Genomic DNA, 6702 nt, shown 5'->3' with positions numbered 1-6702 from the left:
TATATATGTAATTCCCGGAACTTGTGGCAGAATATAAAATATTCCATGGACTCACCATGCCTCTCAGCAAATAGCTTGGGGTGTCTACTTTCCAAAATGGGGTCATTTGGGGGGGGTTTGTGCTATCTTGGAATTTTAGGGCCTCCGAAACTGTGACAGGTAGTGCAGAGGTGACATGCACAATTTACGCCATTAGAAAACCTGGGAGTGTTGATTGGTTTTCGCGGTCCTGTACACAGCTAGGCTCCCAAAAAGTCTCACACATGGGGCATCCCCATACTCAGGAGAAGTGGCAGAATGTATTTTGGGGTGTAATTCCACATATACCCATGTCATGTGTGAAAATTTTATCTTTTAGTGACAACGTTGTGTAAAAAAAAAAAATAAAAAAAAAAATAGTAATATTCCCAAAACTTGTGGTAAAATATAAAATATTCCATGGACTCACCATGCCTCTTAGCAAACAGCTTGGGGTGTCTACTTTCCAAAATGGGGTTATTTGGGGGGGTTTTGTGGTATCTTGACATTTCAGGGCCTCCTAAACCGTTAGAGGTAGTGAGAAAATGCAATGAAAAATGTACGCCCTTTGAAATTCTGATGGTGGGGATTTGTTTTTGTGGTCCCGTACACAGCTAGGCTCCCAAAAAGTCCCACATATGTGGTATCCCTGTACTCAGGAGAAGCAGCAGAATATATTTTGGGGTGTAATTACACATATACCCATGGCATGTGTGAGCAATATATCATTTCAATGACAACTTTGTGTAAAAAAAAAAAAAAAAAAAAATTTTTAGTCATTTTTCAAACACCTGTGACAAAAAAATGAAATATTCAATGAGCTCAACATGCCTCTCAGAACATTCCTTAGGATGTCTACTTTCCAAAAAGTGGTAGTTTGGGGGGGTTTTGTACTGCCCTGCCATTTTAGCACTTCATGAAATGAGATAGGCAGTCAAAAATGAAAGCTGCGTAAATTTCTGTATTTACACCATAGTTTGTAGACGCTATAACTTTTGCGCAAACCAATAAAAATACGCTCATTGAATTTTTTTTTGTCAAAGACATGTAGCTAAATATATTTTGGCCAAAAAAAAATACATAAATTGAGTATATTGGATATTTTTTAAAAGACAAAGTTGACAATGTCATTTTTTTGCAAAATTTTCGCTCTTTTTTTATTAATATCGCAAAAAATAAAAAGCGCAGAGGTGATCAAATACCACCAAAAGAAAGCTCTGTTTGTGGGAAAAAAAGGACGTAAATTTCGTTTGGGTACCACATTGCATGACCGCACAATTGTCAGTTAAAGTCACGCAGTGCAGAGTCGTAAAATACCCCCTGGTCGGAATGGGGGTAAAATCTTCCGGGGCTTAAGTGGTTAACAACACATATTTAGTTATATATTAATTAAGTGTATTCAATAATAAATTGAAAAGTAGTAAATTGATATTTTTAATTCAACATCCCCCTCCCTTTAAAATATGCAATATTATTATTATCATTTAAACAAGCAAAAAGTTGGGGGAGCAAACCCTGAACATGTATTTCTAAAGCTGGTGCAGCTATGAACCAAGCGACATGCATATTAAAAAAGAATAGCGCACACATGCAAAAGAAATGACTATCAAATATGAAGACGATCCATAAATAAAAATGGGGATTTGGTCCCACCATATGGCCATATCGTGCTCAAGCCCACCACTGCGTCAAAGTACCCCAATATTTATTTAATAGTAATAGTATTATTATTATTTGCATTTATATAGCGCCAAGTGCTTTACAATATGCAATTACAAGCAAGTGGGTCCCGAAAAAAATCTGTATTCATAAGTGGGTCTCGGCCCAAAAATGTTTGGGAAGCCCTGGGATAGAGTAAGGCAGGGTTATAACCAGTCAGATTTTTCTTTCGCCATCTGTGTCCCATTGCAGAGACTTTCCTTCACTTTGTATCCCATAGCCAAACAGGAAGTGAGGAAATCACTTGGGGATCCCCAGGTCACCAGAACCAATGTTCCCATTGGAAGATTTTCCCAATCTTTGGGATTTTCTTTTACTTTCAATGATAATAATAAACAGGACAAATAGAGAGGATGAATCTCTCTAACTGGGGCACAGACAGCAATAAAACCAGACGTGTGCTAATCCATCTCCACTTTATCCAGAAAACTAAGAGTAAAGAAGGTGGTTAAGAATATGCCTCTAGGTATATGTGCTGCCTTCGCAATGTATATTACATGCTTGGCACTCAGCAGGGTCTATCTCTTTAAGACCCTCCATTTTCTTGTAGCCTGGGGGCGGGTCTTCTCTCTACTGCCTAGGGGCAAGTCTAAACTTGTTCTGCTCATTCTTGCTTTAGCCACCGTAGTGACCAGATCCACAGGACTTCTTAAAGCTAATAGATTGCAAATCTGATAAAAACCACAGCCTTTTTACCTCACATGCACACGCATGCATTATATCTCAGTAAAGATTGCATCAGTTTAAGAAACCAACGCTTCTTTCATTGAGATTCGGTTTATTACTTGATGTGAGGCTGTGTACCTAAAGCAACACACAGCCGAGACATTACAGTATACTTTCAGACAAAAATGGTAACCAATTTCCCTCTAAATAAATTTAATTGAAACAGACATGCATGGCTCAATTAGAAAGACAACACACATCCACAGGGCTGATTGTTTTTATGATCTTCAAAATGTATTAAATGTTAAAATGAAAGCTGAACTTCAAGAAATAAATGCTCATAAAATTCTTGGAGAAAGGTGTTCTACTATATCTTCCAAATGTTCACAGATAGTCTTGGCAAATGTATCTTGCAAGTTCTCTGCCGTACTTTCTTCAGTGGCCATTAGAGGTGGTGCAATAGAAGGCATATTTTGCAAATGTTCACAGACAGTCTCAAGAAATACTTCTTCTTGTGAGGTTGTTATAGGGGGTGTAGTAGAATTTTCTCTGTCCTGTGCCAGTTTGGAATCAGATGTAGGAAGCCCGGTCACTGCAGTTTCATCAAGAAGTGAAGGTGTTTTAGGTGGACTGGGTGCTGGCAGAAAAGCTTCTCCATCCAAACTTTCACCAAAATAAAATCCATCAAGTATCTCTGAGGCAGCATCAAGATATTCATTAACTGATGTCAGATTGCAAGCTTTGGAATAAGGGCTTGCCGCTTCCCCACAATCCCTGTCTATGGTGTTAACAGGTGCGGAGGTACTTGGCGAGTCATTTATCAGATCCATATTAGACTCCATGCTGTTACTTTTAGCAGGCAGTGTATAAACATCATTACTGCTCCGCACATCAAGTTTCTCTGGAGTGTCGCTATCACTGTCAATTCTGATGACAACTGGAGAATTCTTTTCATGTTTGCGTTTCTTCTTGTGTTTCTTTTTTTTTCTTTTTATGTTGTTTGGTATCTGGTGTACTTTTTCCTTCATACACAATCTCCACACTGGGGCTCCTTGCCCTTTTCCTCCATTTAGGCTTGTGTTCACTTGAAGATTTATCCATCAAACTATCCTCTATCTCTCAAGGCTGTCTGTGTATGAGCCTCTTTTCCATTGGCAAGTTCTGTCTCACCATTGTTCTTGTTTTTGTTCTGTGGCTCCAGATGTCGGGTTTTATATTTCCTCTTACAACTGGTTTTGTCAGACTGGGTTTGTTGTGCACCAGTTGTAGTAGGACGACTGTTGTTTGATCGGCTTCTTGATTGATGATGATGCTTATCAACAATAGGTTCTCTGCGCTTCTTTGATTCTTTCCTTTGAGAAAAAGCCTGGAAATGGTAATCAGGACTGTCTGAATATCTAGAGCAATGACCTCTACCGTGAGAATGTTTTTATAGGACTTTTGAAGCTATTCTCTATTACGGTTTTTGCTATAGTATGTATACTCCCAGTGATAAGTACTGCGATAGTTGTCTGTATTGTCACTGTCACGACTTCGTGACCTTCCTCTGCTACGCTTTTGATTTCTAGAGCTGGATCTTTTCAGCTCTCTGGAGCTTTCACTTGACAAAGAAACAGTTCTACTCCTCCAAGATAAACTTCTATCTCTACTACGTGATCACCGCCTTTCTCTCCAACTTTTATGCTTCTTTTCTCGAGTTTTAGTTCTTTGTTTATTCTTACTGTGCCATTTTTTGTGACTGTCATAAGCCTAATTACGAGAATAACGCGAAAAACAATCAGAGCTCAAAGAACGTTCTCGCCATCTTGATGTGCCTTCATTGAAAGAATGTCTGTCATCTTTTCTAGATTAAATCTTCTAGAAGATGGCTCTGTTGATTTTTTTCACTTTCTTCTTTTTTGAATGAGATTCGTCACAGGGTGACTTCTGTTTTTGTTTAGTTTTACATGATGGCTTATTGCTTAATCGAGATAAAGAAAGGGAAGACCTATGTGACTCACTGCTGTCATATAAAGTAAAAGGTCTTTCTTGGGGCTTTTTAGTTTGCTCAATCTTCACTTCAAAAAGGGAAGGTTCTGAATCAGAAGAGAGCTCAACTAATTCTGGGGTTCTTTCTGCAAGCGGTTTAACAAAACCCACTATAATACAGTCATCAGAAGGAATACTCTGGCTCTGAATATCATCAGTAGCTTCTTTATTCATATTGGCAGACTCCAGTCTACTACTTGAAAAAAACAACAATGTAGGTGCGCTAACAAAACCTCCAGCACATGAAGGGTAAATAGGTTGGAATGGGTGGGGGGGAGGGGGAAGGGGAAGGGAAGATGGGGAATGGAGACTGTAAAAACAGAACAAAAATGGAGATGGAAAAAATACCATAAAATTGATAGATGAAAAAGTCCTGATAGGAAGTGTCCAAGGCACCGAGCTGCTCTCCACAGAAAAGAGGAATTCTGAATTGAACAAAAGAAAAAGAGAGAGAGCGCTCTAAGTGCAGACAGTCTTTATTGATAACAAGGCATAAGTAATATAAACTCACTAGAAACCAAAGTAATGTAGCTGTGTCACATCACGGACATAAGGAATTCCTCTGGGAGGTGCCATCCACTTGTGTGCAGCAGTCCGAAGCTTGATCACCGGTCAGAGGAGAGAAGGAAGCAGGCTACCTCCTACAGCAATCGGTGGTCAGCGTCTAAGGCAGCGGCTACGATGTGCAGTGGAAGATGGAGCGCGGCCCCGTCACCAGGGAATGTTAGGTATGTGGAATATGCACGGTATGCACGACACGTTTCTGAGCATGCGCCGGGTCACGTACGGCCCCGCGCGCTCTTTCTTCAGGTGCTCCACTACTTGAAGGCTCCTCATCTGAGCTATCTAAAGTAGTTAACATACTACTAGTTGCCTGCTACACTGTAGAGTAGGAAGGTCCAGGTGTTTCATCATCCCAGGGAGCTTGACCAACTTCAACAGAAGAGGAAGGAACATCAGGCTCTCTTGAATGGACTTCATCTGGGGATATAGTAATTACAGAGGATTCTGATTCACTACCTTCTTCATATGAAGGTGCAGTACAATCGTAGTTGACATTCTGGTCATATGCATCAATATTATAAGGGCACCGTGCAATTTATGAACTCATGAAGTAAGTGTTCTGTACGGTGAAGCAGGAAAGGCTGCAAATCTTCTAAGAAGGTTTGACTTTCCATGTCAAATCGAGTAACATTGCTCATAATGATGTGCTGCACGATGTTAACAAGGAAACCATGTGTGCCAAATAACACTGTCAATTCCCGCTTAAGCCAGGGTATAAGCCGGTGAAGGTAAGCAGGATTCCTGCGGAAGAATTCGGCAGATATATCATGGTACCGTCCTCCATCCTGAATATTCTTGACACGTATTCCAGATATGTAAAGTGCTCTTCTGAAGTTTATGAGCTCCTGCTCTTGAATTTGACTCATTGTCCTTCCCTCTGCACTTGCTTGTCGCCTGGCAGCTAGCCTTCTCATCATCTGTTGAATATTGCTGCCCCTTTGATGAGATTGTCTAGTTGTATATCCCTCAAACAGAACACCATTGTCTGGAGGTGAAAATGTTCTGTGTGCATTAGATCTTAACGTTCGCATGTGCAAGTTACTGTCCCTGGTCATAGTAGTACGATATCGAAATCTCTGCCCATCTGGACTGGCAAAAGAGCCATTTAAAGTGGGACGCAAAACATATTCTTTGAAATCATCTTCAGCTCGCACACTATGAAATATAGAATGAAAGGGCTGCTTGCATAGAGGACATTCTGATTTGTTTTTTGCCCATTCCTTTATACATTTAAAGCAAAACCTATGGAGGCATCAGTCTAAGTGCGATATGTTTTCAAGGCGGTCCAGACATATGGGACATTTTGAGTCTGGAGAAACATCTGTTGGTGATCCTTTATTGTGTGATTTCCTGGAACCAGCTTTAGAGCTGCTAGCTCCTATAAAGTCATTTATTGAGGTTGACTGCATCTTCGTTCTCCGCCCTACCAGGAAGACCAAGGCGCCGGGAGCCTGTCATAGAGAAGAGCGCCAAACATTGCCCTGAAGGGCTAGACAAAGCGCTGGCTGCCCCCTGCAGGCGAGGAAGTGGAGACGCACCCAGGTTGTCTTCATAACTGTTCGGAGATAAGCAGGGGGTGATCGCTGTCCATTGTTTTATAGTATATTAGATGTACTATGTGGTATTAACAGTCTTACACAAAATGCAAGCTTTTTTTGTTGATACATACCTTAGACCCCAGATGGAATCTCTTCCATCTTATCTAAA

At 40.5% G+C, this 6702-nt stretch overlaps 1 pseudogene across 1 annotated transcript; it reads right to left on the bottom strand.

The window, feature by feature from the left end:
• Positions 1-2741: 2741 nt before the first annotated feature.
• Positions 2742-6404, bottom strand: LOC309550384 (E3 ubiquitin-protein ligase Topors-like; annotated as a pseudogene). The gene is made up of 2 exons: positions 5251-6404; positions 2742-4624 (listed from the first exon to the last, which is right to left on the bottom strand). The product of its transcript is annotated as an E3 ubiquitin-protein ligase Topors-like (transcript).
• Positions 6405-6702: the final 298 nt, after the last annotated feature.

This window comes from Pelophylax lessonae, assembly GCF_965119305.1.
Source record: "Pelophylax lessonae genome assembly, chromosome: 1".
NCBI classification, from domain to species: Eukaryota; Metazoa; Chordata; class Amphibia; order Anura; family Ranidae; genus Pelophylax; species Pelophylax lessonae.
Note: the sequence above shows the minus strand (reverse complement) of the source record. Positions and strands in the feature narration are given on the sequence as shown.